The sequence below is a fragment of the Sphaerodactylus townsendi genome, linkage group LG05 (genome assembly GCF_021028975.2).
Source record: "Sphaerodactylus townsendi isolate TG3544 linkage group LG05, MPM_Stown_v2.3, whole genome shotgun sequence".
Lineage (NCBI taxonomy): Eukaryota > Metazoa > Chordata > Lepidosauria > Squamata > Sphaerodactylidae > Sphaerodactylus > Sphaerodactylus townsendi.
The window spans coordinates 43,312,768-43,329,585 of NC_059429.1; the positions used below are offsets into that span (position 1 = coordinate 43,312,768).

Below are 16,818 nucleotides of genomic sequence, written 5' to 3' on the forward strand. Positions count from 1 at the left end.
TCTTCACTGGCCAACTTTCACAGGCATACATAGCAATGGGGAATATTATGGTATGAATTAACTTAATTTTGGTCACCAGTGACACATCCTTACAGTTAAGAATCTTTTCTAGGTCCTTCATGGCTGCCCTTCCCAGTCTCAATCTCCTTCTGATTTCTTACTTGCAGTCTTCCTTTTGATTACTGATGGAGCCAAGGAACAGAAAACTCTTTACAAAGTTTAATGCCACAAAACCCCTGCACTGTGTGATCTGGTTAGGGATTGCCCCTGCCCTAAGTCAAGCTTAGATTGCGATGATCTGCTCTACGCTATACTTGCTAGTGAAAATTTGTCTCGCTAATGAAAATTTTCGAGCTCCTTTTGGGATGCACATCTCAGAATACTCTCTAGCAGGAATGCACATGACTGCAGCCTTAGATGTGTACCAAGTAGTAATTCCTACAGTGTTTCTGTCACTTCTAGCTGTAGATGCCCTGGTCAGAAGGTCTGAAGTGTGATTTGTACAGAACCAGGCTTATCTATCCAACCCATTTTGTCTGAGGTGAAATAAATCCAGGAGAACTACCTAATTCGGTTGTATTCAAATAGCAGCAGAAGGTTCTCCTTTCACCTGAAAACCCAGGTTTGAGAGTGGCCCAGGCAGTTTCATAAATGGTTAAGCGAGTGGTGGGGGGTGAGGGGGAGGCAGTCTTCAGCTGGGAGAGCACAATTTCTTCCATCTTAGACCCGACTTTCCCTGGAAAACTGCCTTTCTTGATCATACGTTAAACGAAGCAGGAAAGCAGAGCTCATTTACACCTAGAGCAGAAAATAGCTAAAAACTATATGGAAGTGTTTGTTTGGGAAAGAGAACGCCACAAATGCAATCCCAGACCTTTCCCACTCAGAAACAAGCCCCCCAGCACATAACGGGGCTCACGCCCGAGCTTGTATGCTTCTGTTTTGTTTTCCTTCCTTCTTTTCTTTTCAAATACACATTTCCTTCTGGTCGAGATTGGAGGGGACACCTTGGCCAGCTCGAGGGCGGAGGGGCTTGTCTGCGGCGCGTGCGCGCGGCTCTCTCCCAGGGACGTGGCCCGGTTCCTTGAGGAGCGCCGCGGGCTCCGGAGCGGGGGAGGAGGAGGAGGAGGAGGCAAGGAAAGGGAGAAGGGAAAGAAGAGTCGGGAGGCGGGCCACTGTCCGAGCGGGGAGTTGCGATCGAGCAGCCGCCGTGACGGCTCCGGGCCGGGCTGCGCAGGAAACCGATGTTTGCACCTCGCCTCCCCGGCAAACGCTTCCAAGGTGAGCAAAGGAAAGGCGGCGGGGCAGCGGGTCAAGACTGGCTCTGCTCAGCCTCACCGGTTGTTGCCATTCCAATCTGGGAGGGCGCAAGAGGTGACCCCCCCCCCCCCCCCCCGTCCACTCTCCTGGGCAGACAGAGGGGGATAGTGCTAATGGATCCTCTGAGGGAGGTGCAAGTCTTCTGCGGAGCAGGCTGATAGGGACAGGCACAGTCGCTGTTTTTCTCTCTGCTCTTGTCGCTTTCCCTCCCCAGGCCTGCTTTGGCCCGGAAAAGAGGTTTCCCCGGGCTGTCTCCCTGCACTTGGAACTGGCTGCAGAATCCTTGCGTAAAATTGTGCGGGAAGGTGTGCTCCTATTGTGGATGAATCCCACATTCAGTTTTCAGCCTCCTACATTTTGTCAGGGTAACCCTGGACTTCCTCCTCCTCCTTTTTTCTTTCCACACAGTCCGCCGGATTTCCTTTCTGGTGGGGGTGATGAAGAGTGGGGAGAGCCCGGTGGAGGTGGCCGCTCTCTTCCTGTGGTCGCGTCCTTGGGAGCTTATCCTAGCTCAGGGATAAAGGCTCAGAAGCTGAAAGTCTTGAGAGACCTTCCTGAATTTTGTTTTGTTTTGTTTTTGTATGAGGGTAGATTACATGCAGGGGGAGAGAGGCACAGCCTGGGACTTGTAGAACAAAAGGGCTCCTGAACATGTGCAAAGCACCTTTCATTGCCAAATAATAGCACCCAGTTCCTACGTATGAAGTAACAAGAGCATTCAGGTCATCCTTGAGTTGTGTCGGATGTGTTTTTGAAATAGCTTTGCAAACTGTGTGATGTTTGGGAAGGGAGAGAACTCAGCTGCAGGACCCCCCTCCCCCCCCCACCAAATGAAGGAGTTGAATGCTTCCTAGGATAGATGACTTTAATCTGCAATGGAAGGTGTAGGCCACTGTCATGTCTAATGGTCTAATAGGAGCAGCAGTGGCGTAGGAGGTTAAGAGCTCATGTATCTAATCTGGAGGAACCAGGTTTGATTCCCTGCTCTGCCGCCTGAGCTGTGGAGGCTTATCTGGGGAATTCAGAGTAGCCTGTGCACTCCCACACACGCCAGCTGGGTGACCTTGGGCTAGTCACAGCTCTTCTGAGCTCTCTCAACCCCACCCACCTCACAGGGTGTTTGTTGTGAGGGGGGAAGGGCAAGGAAATTGTAAGCCCCTTTGAGTCTCCTGCAGGAGAGAAAGGGGGGATATAAATCCAAACTCTTCTTCTTCTTCTTCTTCTTCTTCTTCTTCTTCTTCTTCTTCTTCTTCTTCTTCTAATGTTCTAATGGTATCTTGAAAGAGGGAATTATTGAAGAGGTTCTCTCTCCCCCCTAATGTTTTTCCCCTGTATGGTGTTTTAGGAGGAAGGTTGGAGATATATAGAAAAGATTAGTGCTCCAGTCTAGACTTTTACATATAGTAGTGTACTATATGTATATATGCTCATGCTAGGTACTTTTTAATGCACATTTACCCATTTCCCTGCAAAAGAGATGCTTGAGATTTATTAGTGATATTCTTATTAACCAGGACTAGAGATTTTATCTTGGTTTTTCTCCCAAGAACACAGGGCAGCATGCATGAATCCCTCCTGCCTGCTTTATTTTCAAAATAGCCTTGGGAAGTAGGTTAGATTGAGAACCAGAATCTGGTTTAAAGTCTCCCATTGGGTCAAACGGCAAGGGAGGATTTGAACCTGAATTTCTGGCATTCTAGTATGATATTCTAACCATTATACTGGGTTTTTTTTTCTGGTGAGGAAGAGTCTGGAAGAATTTGGACTCTGGGGTTAAAGGTCTTCTGGCCTCTTCCCACCATAGAGCAGTTTGAGACATGGCTATAGATCCTTTGCTCAACTCAAGTTCCCAGGGTGATGATCTGTTTTTGCTATACAGTCTTACTTGAGCCTCACTCTGACACATGTGCTGTATGTTTAGAATAGAACTGGGTAAAGAGTGCTTGTAACAGTAGTACCGCTTGTCTGCATAGATGCCTGCATAGCAAATGAGACTCTACTGGTAATTATGAAATTTGCTTAAGAGAAGGAATAATCTGTAGACATGTATTCCCTGCCTTGTACAAAATACGTACATTTTAAAGTAGTGAAATATGCAAAGTATAGAATGGTAGATAATTGAAAACAAAGATGTATGATTTGTTTCTTTTCCAGTACAGTTCTTAGTTAGAATATGTAATGAATGTGGATTCTAGCTTCTGAATTGTTTCTAGCCACTGCATGCATTTCCTTGAAAATAAACATAGCAGTTAACAATTGGATGCAGAACTCAAGTGTATAAACTGCTTGAAAGTCCTATATGGTCAAATAGATACTACTTGGTCTGGTTAAATAAACACAAAAGGGTTGTGGGAAGTATAGTCTTGGGGAAAGGCAACATGGAGGATTTTACGAAGGTCTGGATTTCATAGTTGAAGAGTTGTGCAGTCCAGTGAGAACCCCCTCTAGCAAAAATGAAATTGGGACTGAGATTACTTGAAAGCAGTATCAGTGATACACACCATTTAAATTATATTTATTTGAAAGTTGATTCCACCATTTTTACTTAGTCAGTCTTTTCAGTATAACTCCTCTCGCTCTTTTTAGTTTGATACAAAATGTATGCTCACTCATAAAACTATGAAAATGTGTGAATATTCAAAATGCATGCATTTGGCTGCATAGACTGTACAGGGTTAGACCAGGAAATCATGGCTCTTGATTCATTCTACAGTTATGTTAGATTCCAAACAAATAGTTTGTTCTATATAAGGCATTTATTTATTTACTCCATTTATACTCTTCCGGTTTCCCCAACAAGGATCTAAGGAGCTTACATAATTCTCCTCTCCTCCATTTTATTCTAAAAACCATCCTATGACGTATGTTAGGCTGACAGTATGTGACTGACTCAAAGTCACTCAGGCTTCCATGGCAGAGTGGGGATTTGAATCTGGGTCTCCTAGATGTTAATCTAACAATATAACCACTAGAGAACACTGCTTATTTTTCTTAACTATCATAATCATTGTGCTAGCAGTAACTCTGACTTCAGTGAGCTTTCGTGTGCAAGACCTTATGCCACCATAATCAGTTAGTTTTTAAGATTTCACGTGACACCTTTGTGAATATCAGAGCTACTTAAAAAAAAATGTTTTATCTCAGTTTAAAAAGCCCTCGAGGCAACTTGCAAAAGTCATAAGTACAGATGGTAAAATAGATAAAACACGGTCACAAAAACGTTTGGTACAATCAGCAGAATTACCTTAAACAGTTCCAACAGATAGGCAACAAGCTAAATATTTAGTAGGAGTTGACGAGTGAGGTAAGCACTTTCCCCCCTCCCCATCAAGTCACATCTGACTTATGGTGACCCCTGGTGTGGTTTTCAAGGCAAGAGACGTTCAGAGGTGCTTTGACAGTGCCTACCTCCAAGTTAGGACCTCCACTCATGACCTTGGGGGTCTCCCAAGGACCTCCACTCATATTCCTTGGGGGTCTCCTGTCCAAATATTTGCCAGGGTTGACCTTGCTAAGCTGTCGAGATTTGGAAAGATCACAGTAGCCTGAGCTAAGCATTCTACTGGTTCTTGCATTTCTTCCCACTCTTTTGGTAAATCAGATGTCTGTATTTGGTGACTGGCCTAATGGTGGCTAGGTAGTGTCACTAAGACAGGCTTCACCTAACCATGAAGTTTGCTGGGTGGCCCTAGATGAGCCAGTCTTTCTCAGCGAACCTGCTTCAGAGTGTTGTTATAATGGCAGGACTATACACACCACCCTGAACTTCATGGAGGAACAAATGGAGGAATAAAAGCTGGAGCAGTCACATATCTACTGTAGAGTCACACTTTTCTGTTTGCCGTTACTGTGTGGCCTATTTGTTGTTATGGCTTTGATCTTATCAGGAAAAAGAAGTGCTTAGCCTGCAGTACCAATAGGCAGAGCCTGGGTACTGCCTCCATCAGTGCATAGTGGGAGACTCTGTATCGTTGGAGGTTGATGCCAAGCAGGCCCCATTCCTTTGCCAATGCAGTGCATGCTTACCTTGTGTATTCTGTGTTGCCCATTACCTGTTTAACGACTGGACTATATAGGCCACTACTTGTATAATGGGAGGATCGTAATGAGAGGATGTGTGGGAGTAGGAGGAGTCCCATTTTGAGGCATAGTTCTACTTGTTTCGGGTGCTTGTTCTTTGTGTCTCTGGTTACAGAGTTAGATCTGGAGATCCTATGGCATTGAGTTCCTGGAGTCCCGAGTCAGAGATACTGTAAGGATCCTGAGAATATATAGTAGAAATAAAGAAACGCTGTAGAAATAAAGAAAAGCAGAAAAGACCGCTGTTGGTCATTTGTACAAAGTGTTCTCTTTCATAAGAAATCATACTTGCGTATTCTACAGTTTTTGCAGATGAAGGTAGAGTCCTCTGACCCCATTCTGTATGAATCTGAGATGTACTGGGGCACTGCTGTGACTGGCTGCAGATTTTATTTTAATTCTGCCTTCCTTTTTGATTGTAGGGGCAAAATGGAGTTGAGAGAGGACAGTGGTTTGGGCTACCCATTGGATTCAGTGGAAGCATTTTAATTCATGCAACCTCTGTTGATGGAGTGAAATTATATTCTTATTGGAGAAGAGAATAATATGAATTAGCATAGGTTTCTCATTGAGGTGAAAGGGTCCGTGCAAACTGGCAGGTAGCTGCTTTGGTTTTTTGCAAAGTAAAAAAAGAGAGTCTAGTAGCACTTTAAAGACACATTTTGTTCCTGAAAAACTATCCATGGACTAGAGCCCAATTTTTCTGATGTGACTCTTACACTGGAGTAGAAAAATTCTGTTTGAAATAGAAATTTAAGGTGTTGCAAGGCTGTTGGTATTTTGATGAAGTTTTGTTTCTTTCCAGCGAAATCATTCTAATGTTGTGGTTATAGTAGAGTAATGTTATACTGAGGTTGCATCACAGTTGTGCCAATGTGTATTTGGACTCTACTGATGTGCGAATGTCCTGGATATCCTATTCCTATTTGGATAGGTGTAAATTGAGGATGGGATGGTGTTGTTAGTTATTGTTGTTGTTGTTTTAACATCAGTTCCTGCTCTGTACGTGCTTGTTTTCTGCTTGGCTGCCAAAGTGCCTGCCTAACAAACCATGCTATCTGATGGACCTTTTTCTTGAACTTTTGTCACTTTTCTATCCACTGTCGTTTGAGTTTTTCCTGCTTAAATGATTTGTTCAGATCTATTGATAATTGCAAGGGTAACACGTTAAATAAATCTTATTAAATAATTTATCACGGTCTTAATTGTGAGAAGGTTTGAGGAAAAGCATCATTAAAATAATGCGAAGAATAGAACATTAGCTAATGAGTTGGCCCTGTATGAGTTGACTTGTGTGTGTCAGCTTACTATTCTCTGAGAATAAGTTAAAATAGGTTTATTTGATGCTGTTGGAAATATTGAAGGACTGAGGATAGCTCTTTAAAGGAATGGAAGAGACTCAGGAGGGTAAGGATATTCTGAATTCCTGTAATTTTCCTATAGTTTAAACTGTGGACCCCAGATTCTCCCTTTAAGGTGGATTTATAAATAGAATCTGGGCTCCCTAATTTAAACACCATTGAACATGATGCTGTTTGGGGGTTGGTTCCAGCATCACTTGTTTAAACTAGGGAGCCCACATTCTCCTTTTAAATCCACCTTAAAGGGAGAATCTGGGGTCCACAGTTTAAATAACATTGAAAGTGATGCTGTTTCCCCCAATTGGGGGACTGGATATAACACCATAAAATGTTTTCATAGCAGTAATAAAACATTTTGAAAGCATTTTGAAATTGTTTTCAAAAAATATTTCTGCTGTGTGGCATGGCCCATTGCTGTGTTCATATTTGTGAGTTGGGGCATGTTCTATAATGTGATGGTGACTTTGAAACGACCTGGTGGAAAAAAACATTGTTTGGTCACGGTGGGGGAGGGTGGCCGTCCATGGGGGGGCATCAAACTCAGGTTTTGCCCAGGGTTCCAGTTTACCTAGGTACACCACTGACCAGACTCCAGTGATAACATTTAATTAATTCCTTGAAAACCCTGTGGAATAGTTGGGTCTTGCATGTTCTTTAATGTATGATAGCGAGGAATCATTTATCTACTTAGACAACCCATTTCACATAGTCTTTACTGTGGCTGAGTAAACCTCGCAGGTACACAAAACTGCCGAACAGATTTTTAATTGGCATGTTGGTTCTTATGGGGGAAAGCTGTACTTTGTATCCCGTATGTGGGAGGACAGAAATGAATTAAGTCTCATCTAGCTTTTCCATGATGATGTATCTGGCTGTTACTTCAGGTGGCAGATTCCATAGCAGGTGCTGCTGCTTCCAATATTGATCTCCAGAGTAATTTTTAAGAAAGAGCATGGTGTTACGTAGGTAGATAGCAGGATTCCAGTGCAGGATAGTGCAGGATACTCTATAACTTCTTTCGCTGTGGCTTTGTCAGCAGTATAATTTGGAATTGTCTGGCTATGTGTTATTTGGCAAGTAACAACATGTTCTTTTCATCCTTACCTATGAGAGTCTGAATTCAAGGCTTTGCAACAAATATGTGAGGATGTACTAGCTGCTGGGAGATAAAATCTGAAAATGTTCTGCGGGGGGTGGGGGTGACTTTTCTTAAATAGTTAGAAATATTTTCACTGTGATCTCATTTGTTTGTTTGTTTGTTTGTTTGTTTGTTTGTTTGTTTGTTTGTTCCACTTTTATACCGCCCTCCCCCAAAGGGCTTTGCTTTACCTGCTGGGAAATCTAAGTTTAGCTGTGTCAGCTAGAATCAAAGAAGTTTGCATAATGCTCTGATGTAAAATAGGCGGGTTCTGAAATGTGATTCCATTAGCCTCAATAAGTCATTAAAATTGTTTTTGAAATTATTAGATTTTGGAGGCATATTCTTCTAAATGGTACAGGGAAAGCAAGGAATACATACCAAACCAAAGGGGATTTAATTTTCCAGGGACATGCATGTATACTGCACATGAACATATTTCCCCTTAGATAGCATAAGTAGTATGGTCATTTCAGAGCATTCTGAAGAAGAAACTACTAAGCTGATACAAAATTTGAAATAATACGATCCCCAGTCCATAACCAGACTGAATAAGTGATTCTGTCTAAATGCTGGTCCATACATGAATGCTCATTTTTTTAATAACATGCAGATATAACCATGCTCCAACAAATGCAAAACTGATATTTTCCCAGTGGCTTCAAAGCCTTACACTTGAAATAGTGATTAAATGGATTGATAGATATAACAAATTCTGTACCGCACAAACCTGCACATTTCACTGTAAGTCAGTCCAGCTAACTTGAATCAATTAGTAAGAATGTTTAAGATTGCTAATTTAATACTTGATAATCCAGCAGTTTCATAAGGCAGGTAATCGTTGTTCACATTCTACAGATGGATTGAGGCTGAGAATTGTTGCTGAGGTCAGGTCTCCCCCACACATCTATCACATAAGGAAGATGAAGCCTAAATTGATAGATGTCATAATGCTTGTCACATAACCATGGGAAGCTGGAATAAGTTTACAGATGGTTACATTTCTAGCATTTACTTTGTCGGGTCAAAAACAAAATTGTTGCGGTTACAGAATGTCAGCAAAACATCATTGTAGCTTCTTATTGTTTGAATTATTTAAGCTTTGCATATTAAAGTACAGCCACAAGGACCTTTTGTTCACTCACGGCATAGCATTCATGGGACTCTGTAAGATAGCATTAACACAATAACAAATTCTGCAATGACCAGAGTTTCTAGACAGGCCTATCACTTTATTTTATTTATTTATTTATTTATTTCTGGGATTTGTATACCGCCCTTAGTAGCTTGAGTTTATTTTAGTTATAAACACCTACAGAGTTTAAATTTGAGTGACACATACCTATTGGAAGTTATATTAGTCTTCAGGTAACACAAAATAGCGTACCTCTTATTACATTCATGTTATGTATGAGATACTAAAACTTAATTTGCAATGTAATTAGAAACATTGATATGAGCACATACTGCATAAAGTACCCAAATGACTATATCTCTTCATGATATGCTAGTATTACATGATGTGGTAGTAAAGCTGTTTCACTCAAAGGTGTAGCTATAAGGGGGTAGGGTGTGTATACCGCGCACCGGGCATGCGTCTGGGGGGTGGAAAATCGCCCCAACCCCTCCTCCGCTGCCCTGCCCCAGCCAGGCTTCTTCTTCAACCAGCTGTTTTTTTTCAGCTGGTTGCTTTGCCAGCAGAAAAAGCTAAGTGGGAGGGGGGCGGAAGGCCGGGCTGGCCTGGGCCGCCCCCAACTCCTCCCCCTGCCCCACCCAGGCTGCTTTTTTATCCAGCAAAGCAGCTTTGTCGGCAGAAAAAGGTAAGGGGGAGGGGGCCGGGGACACGGTGTGTGGGGGGGGGGGGATGCCCGGGCACTATTTTTGTCCGGGTGCCATTTTTTCACCCTACACCTCTGGTTTCACTACATAGCACTGACCACTTACATACAATGATGAGTCTTCACATTGCTTTTATTACCACTTGCAAATGCAGAAGCATGTATATTGGTAACAGAGCTTCCATATCGGAAGGTGCTCTGCACACTTTATCTCTCCTCTCACCCCCCCCCCCCACATTTACACATATTCCACATAGACTCTTGTGGTGTGGGTATCATGGCAGCCCTAGAATTACAGAATAATAGAGTTGGAAGGGGCCATGCAGGTCATCTTGTGCAACCCTATGCTCAATACAGGATCAGCCTGGAGTATTCCTGACAAATGTTCATCCACCCACTGTTTGAAGTCTGCCAGAGAGAGGGAGTTCATCACCACCATGCACTATAGCTCTGGAACAATGGTATTAAAATTTGAAATAGAGAAATAGCCATACAATGTTCTAATTCTGTAACACGATATTGACACACTGATAGTATCATTCTGGCTATCTTGTAGCTTCCTCTCTCCAGTTCTTTCCAGAAAACTGGGATGAGTAGAGCACATCATCATATGGATGCTCCAAAAAGGTGTTCCAGGTTTTGTAGCCGAGGTGGGGGAAAAGTACTTTTATTCAGTACTTTAAACCAGTAGAATGCATTATCTCTAGCTTTGTGGAATCCTTTCCCCACTACTTTGTCTGCCTTAAAACTCCGTGTGTCTGCCCTTGCTTGTTTCCAGTGGTTCAGGGAAATGTTCTGTGTTCTCAGTTTACAGTATTTTGCCTGAGCCTGTTGGATTTTCCTGCTTGAGCTGAAAAAGGACGCTAGTACATATTTTTTGCAGCTTTGCCTTGTGTGCGGGGTGTGAGCGTAAGATTTTACTTAGAACAAAATTGAAAATCCATGCTTGCAACTGTTAATTTGTGTTCCTACTTTGTCTAAGAAAATGCGCAGCAGTGGTTCTTAAACTTTTGTCTATTACTGCCCAACAAGTATGCAGTGTTTCCCTTAACATGTCCCCACCCCCAGTTACCAGTTTAGAGGTCAGGACATAACAGTCTTCTATAAGAGGCAACTTTTTAATAGCATGTGTGCCTCAAATCTGTCTATCATATACACATTCCGTGAAACCTTTGTTCTTGATGCCCAACAGTCAATTCCTTAATCTTAATTTTGTTATTGGTTGAAAACTTAAACCTGAAGTCTCCATGAGCCATGTTATCCAAGCAACTCCATTTCTTATTGAGCAGAAGTGTGTTGGTGATCGTAGTGTTCAAGTTGAAGCACTGAAATTGGAAGAAGAGTCAGGGCTGAAGGCTGGGTGAATGATCATTTAATGACTGTTAGGTGATGGAATAAAAAATGGTAGAGATGAGAAAAAAATGGAACATGAAGTGATGGATTCCAGAAGCTCATAAGACAAAGAAGAAACAGGTTTCTAAAAAGTGTTAAACAGGCTTAAATAGAAGTTGGCACATTTGACTACCTGTTTCTTCCTTTTCTTTCTATTAAATACATCCCATTTGCCTCTCAAAGTTCTGAATGCGTTTGCCCCTGAGGGGATGAATGGCTTTAGAATCACTGATATAATTGTTAACCGGATTAGATCTAGCATTATTTCAATACATCTAGTATGCCCCATGTGTTTAAAGCTTTTTTAAAAAGCCCTCCCAATCATCAGCAAAGGCACAAGCAGAGCGGGAGAGGCGAGGTGGAGCTAAAAAACCTGAAGAAAGAGCAACACTGGGCCATCTGTTTTGTTTTCCCTGTGAAGCTGGGGATAAGATTGTTCTTTGCCCATTCTCACAAACTGCGGAGATTATTGGATCTGTGCTGTGGTGAGTGGGGTGGGGGTGGGGGGAGGGGTAAGGCATCTGTAGTAGAAACTGCACTGAACAGAAATCACCTTCACCTTGGGGCAGAGCACCAGTGTATAATGGGCCTCTGTTTGTAAGAAACTGCATCACTGATCCCCAGACTAGCATAAGACAATCAAGAACATGATCCAAAGGATGATTCGTGAAGAAGAGCAAGACTCTCCCCTCCCATCTGACATTGCTGATAGCACTTCAAATGCAAGTTGTGATCTCAAGTTTTTTATCCTGGCTTGGGAACAGCAGAAGGGTTTCAGCAGTTTAATATGGACACACACACCCCCGCCACTCTTTACACTTGGCTGACAGACACTTCAGGAAACAGGCTATTTCTATAAATTTATGACATGGTCCAAACGCTGATGTTTAAAGTATCAGGTTGCTTGATACAAAGGTGACCATTTCTTGGCAGTTTCTAACTGAAATTGCATGTAGAATTATCATTAAAATGTTAATATCATATATAATACAGAAAAATTAGATCAATACTTTGTTTTTAAAAGCCTGTTCTTCAAGTACAATGCAGTAATACCTAATTTGGTAATAGCAGAGTTATATTTAAGTTTATTAGAGAAAATGAGATGAGCAACAGCATAAACCATTTACCAGAAACAGTTTATACGAACTAAAGCCTTTTTAGGAAGGGTTAACTGTCTGTCTTTTATCACATTTGGTCTTAAAATAGAGGGTGCCTTTGTATTCTTTATTGCCTGAGCTTCCAGAAGCTCATCAAGTAAATTAAACACACCGGCCATGTTTGTGTTTAATGATTCCACTTGCAATAAAAGATGGTCAAGACAATAAATGTTCTGGCGCCTGTGTTGGAAGAATCCTAGTTGCCTTTTTGCCTGGGTACCTAAAAATTGTAATGTAACCTTGATGATTTGCAGGAATTATATTCTTTCCTGGGATCCTAAAGTATAAATTGAAATGTGATGGAATCCACATTTACATTTACTCAGTAACACAGTTGCCATAGCATATAGTTCTCTGTTTTTTAAAAAAAATAAAAGATGAGAATAATAGCTATCCACTATAAGTTTCAGAGCTTTGATTTTTCTGTCAAATCAAAGACCTTTAATGGCATAATGTCAATAATTAGCAAAGTGCATAGAAGGAAATCATAAACAGATTAAAAGTTTGTTTACGGCAGGGGAACATCTTACTATGTCTATGGCTTGCTGCTATGGTAGGCGTAGTGAGATCTGTCAACCATTATTGTAGATAGGAAATTATTATAGATAGGAAAATCGTAGATGTGATAGCTCCATTCTTATCTGCCAACAAAAGCTTCACACAGTCCTTGTCCAAGATTTTTCTGTCTTTAATTCAAAATTTTCTTTTTATTTTTAGCTAGCCATTACTCTTTTACAGTTTCAAGATATTGGATTTTTGAAATGCTTGCTCTGAGACTTTTAGGCTGTACCACAGGAAATGGGAAAATTAGTTTTATTTGTGAATTCCCACATTGGATGGAATTCTTTCTAGCTTTCTGTTTTTCAAGCATGCATTTTCTGTCACGAAGTTAATGAGATGATTCAGTGTCCGTTCCTAATGTTGAATACTGGTCTGAATGCTTCATTCTTCAGCCTATTTAATTGATAATTTTGTATACTTTTGTTTTGAAGATATTAGTGGCTGGAATACTGGCTAAGAAATCTGTAAGGTGTGTGTATGTTTCCAGTACATATCGTATGGCAAAACTAGTTCAAGCTTTTGATATTGCTTTGCATCGGTGCTCTGATAATCCTGGAGGGCTTTTGTACCCCATTTTATAGAAATGTAAGTTCTTGTTCATGCAGCCGGGACTGCGTAATATTTAACAATTTCCTAGTAGGTAGGTGGTCCTGGCTGTCTGATATTTGCTCATGGTGTATTGGTTAAGAGTCAGCATGGTGTTGCGGTTAAAAGCGGTGGACTCTAATCTGGAGACCGGATTTGATTCCCCTCTCCTTCATATGAGTAGCAGACTATAATCTGGTCAACTGGGGTTTTTTCCCGGCTCCTTCACATGAAGTCTGCTGGGTGACCTTGGGCTAGTCACAGTTGTCTCAGAATTCTTTTAGCCCTACCTAGCTCACAAGGTGCCTGTTGTGGGGAGAAGAAGGGAAAGGAGTTTGTAAGCTACTTTGAGACTCCTTACAGTTGAGAAAAGCAGGGTATAAATCCAAAATCTTTTTTTCTTCTTATATAGAATCTAAAAGGCTTTCTTTAGATCCCTGAGAGAGATGTTTTGGTGTACTATGAATGCACTATTGCACTATGAATGCATACCTGTTGTAATATGTGTGCACTATATTGCTCGTTGTGTGTTGCTTATGTTTATCTGCTGTGCCCCTCTCCTTGGTCACAGGAACAGGTCATCAACAATTTGGGTACTGCAGTAAGTCTACAAAGAACAAGATATATTTGGTTCAGGCTTTAATTAGTGTACATCCCCCAGGTGGCTTTAAGTTATAGACAGGCGCAGGAAAGAGTTCCCCTTTAGCTAAGCCAGGGGTCCCCAAACTTTTTAAACAGGGGGCCAGTTCACTGTCCCTCAGACTGTTGGAGGGCCGGACTAAAAAAAACTATGAACAAATTCCTATGCACAAATGATTGTAAAATGTTTGATTTTACCTTTCAGCCTTTCTGTCATGGTCTATTTTTAGAACAGTAACCAAAGTATGTCAAGTACAGGGTGGGCTCCAAATATTGTTGGGGAGGCTGTGGAATACCTTCCCCTGTAAAAAAAAAAAAAGCAGAACTTTCCAAATGAAGCATTCCATCTAACCCAGGATCAGGTATCTTCCTGGGTTCTTTCCTCCCTAGCAGCCAGCGAGCGATTCGCCAGCCTGGCTGATGCCAATGGGAGTGAGGCGGAACAGAAAGCCTGAGAGCAACACATGGAGTAGCTGAGAGGGAAGGGCGGAGCAGGCGCTGCCACATGTAAGGTTTCCAACTCTGGGTCAGAAAATTCATGGAGATTTGGGGGTGCCATCATGTAATTGCAATTAACAGCCGTTGGAGCCGGTTCCTCCTCTCCCTCGAGCCCCCACTGCACATGAATGGAGCCATCGCCGCCATGCCTGGCGGGCCGGATAAATGCCTTCAGGGGGCCACATTTGGCTCCCGGGCTGTAGTTTGGGGACCCCTGAGCTAAGCCATGTGTTCTAAACATGTGAATACCTGAAAACTGAATCCTTTATAAAGTCAGGCATTGTGAGTTGGAAGACACCACAACGGTTTGAAAACCGGCAGACAGAATCCATTCCACAGTTAGTGTGATCTGGCCAAATTTCAGGCAGATCAGTTGAATCATGATTGAGTTAGCAGCTTAGTTTGTTTTTTTCCTTGAAGCTATGTTTTGCTTAATAGTAAAAGTGGTGACATTTGCAAATAAGATGATTGTATTTTGCAATTCTGCAGAAGCTTAGAAGTCAAATGAGAATGTTTATATATCATGCAGATTGAAAAAAAAAACATGTAACCAAACAACTTCCTCATATTTCTAAAAACTTTCTACTAAGAAATAAATGCCCACTTTGTCTAAAAGAAGAGGGGAAGAACATTTGCTGCTATTCTTAAAAGGCCATAGGCACTGGAAAATGTACAGGAGAACTTCTGTTGTTTTTGCATTCAGCCAGTGGCTATTTGAAAAAGGTTCTGGTGGTGCCAGATTCCAAGAATTTAATCGCAGGGTTAGTACAGAGCAATTTCTGCCTTATCCTCGATTGCCTCTATTGTGTCAAAGAAAACAAATCTCTTGGCTTGTACACAAGAACCAACAGGAAGAAGCATCTTGCATGTAAATACTCTTGGCAAGCACAGTAGTCTGCACTGGGCTGATCTTCTCTATAATAAAATCTACAGAGGTGCGTTGAGACTGCCCTAGACTTCGCCTTGTTCAGTTCTAAACTAGGAGGAGCTGTTTGTCTAATGAACTTTTCACCCCAACCCAAAGATCTTTTCTGGATATTGGATTATTTTTGGATTGTTCATTTGTGCCCCACTTTTCTCCCCAGCGGGGGTCCCAAGTGGCTTACAACATTCTCCCCTTCTCTGTTTTATTCTCACAACAGCCAGTAGGTGAGACTAAGAGTGTTTGACTTGCTTTCCATATCTTCAGTGACAGTTGTAATGCCCAAGAGGAGACAGAAATCTACTTGATGAAATGTGGAAAATAGAACTTGGTGAATGAATACTGCTTTTGCTTCAGAACTGATTGACAGCCATGCTTTGGGTAAGGGTTCGTGGGTTAGACAATAATACTGGAGGTCCAGGTGTGAATCCCCACTCTGCCACGGAAGCCTGCTAGATAACGTTGGGCCAGTCCAGGGGTCGGGAACCCGCGGCTCGTGAGCCGCATGCGGCTCTTCCGCCGCTGTTCTGCGGCTCCATGAGCCGAGCCGCCGGGCCCATCTTCACCCGCCCTGTAAGCAGCAGGGTGGGCGCATCCCTCGCCCGCAGCCGGCCAGGCCGCGCCACGGCTTTGCCTCCTGCCCGCCTCGCTGGTTGCGAGGCAGGCGCTTTCCCGGCGGCTGGCCAGGCCGAGCCGCCGGACCTGTCTTCTCCCGCCCTGCAAGCAGCAGGGCGGGCGCATCCCTTGCCTGCGGCTGGCCAGGCCGCGCCGCGGACCCAGCCTCCTGCCCGCCCTGCAAGCAGCAGGGCGGGCGCATCCTTTGCCCATGGCCAGCCAGGCCGCGCCGCAGGCTTTACCTCCTGCCCGCCCCACTGGTTGCGAGGTGGGTGCTCTTCCGGCGGCCGGCCAGGCCGAGCCGCCGGGCCCATCTTTGCCTGCCCTGCAGGCGCGGGGGGGGGGCGAGCGAGCAAGTGAGCAGGGGAGCGGAGGGGGGCGTGCGAGTGGGTGGGGGGGTGAGCGGGGGAGGGTGAGCCAAATGGCTCTTTGAGGGGAAAAGGTTCCCGACCCCTGGGCCAGTCACACACTCTCAGCCTCACCTACCTCACAGGGTTGTGGAGAGGAACACAATGGAAGCACCTTTGAATTAAAGGCAGACTGTTAATGAAGTAAATAAAAAAGAATTTTTGTTTAGGTTAGCCTGGCAGATGTTCTTTCTTGCTGCCCAACCCTGTGCCATGTGACTTAATACCCAAGGTTTCATCTTCAGCTGTGTGGCTTGTAAACACTGTCTGTGGGTAGCCCATCTTTCTTCTTGAATGGTATGGAT

General features: G+C 43.1%; 1 protein-coding gene across 4 annotated transcripts in view; it reads left to right on the forward strand.

Moving 5' to 3' along the window:
• Positions 1–1,121: 1,121 nt before the first annotated feature.
• Positions 1,122–16,818, forward strand: part of EVI5 (ecotropic viral integration site 5) — a 77,566-nt gene continuing 61,869 nt past the window's right edge. For 2 of the 4 annotated variants that reach the window (XM_048496510.1, XM_048496511.1), the window contains exon 1: positions 1,122–1,281. The gene's annotated coding sequence lies outside the window, so the exon portion shown is untranslated. The remainder of the gene's footprint in view (positions 1,282–16,818) is intronic. The other 2 variants (XM_048496509.1, XM_048496508.1) reach the window with 2 other exon arrangements.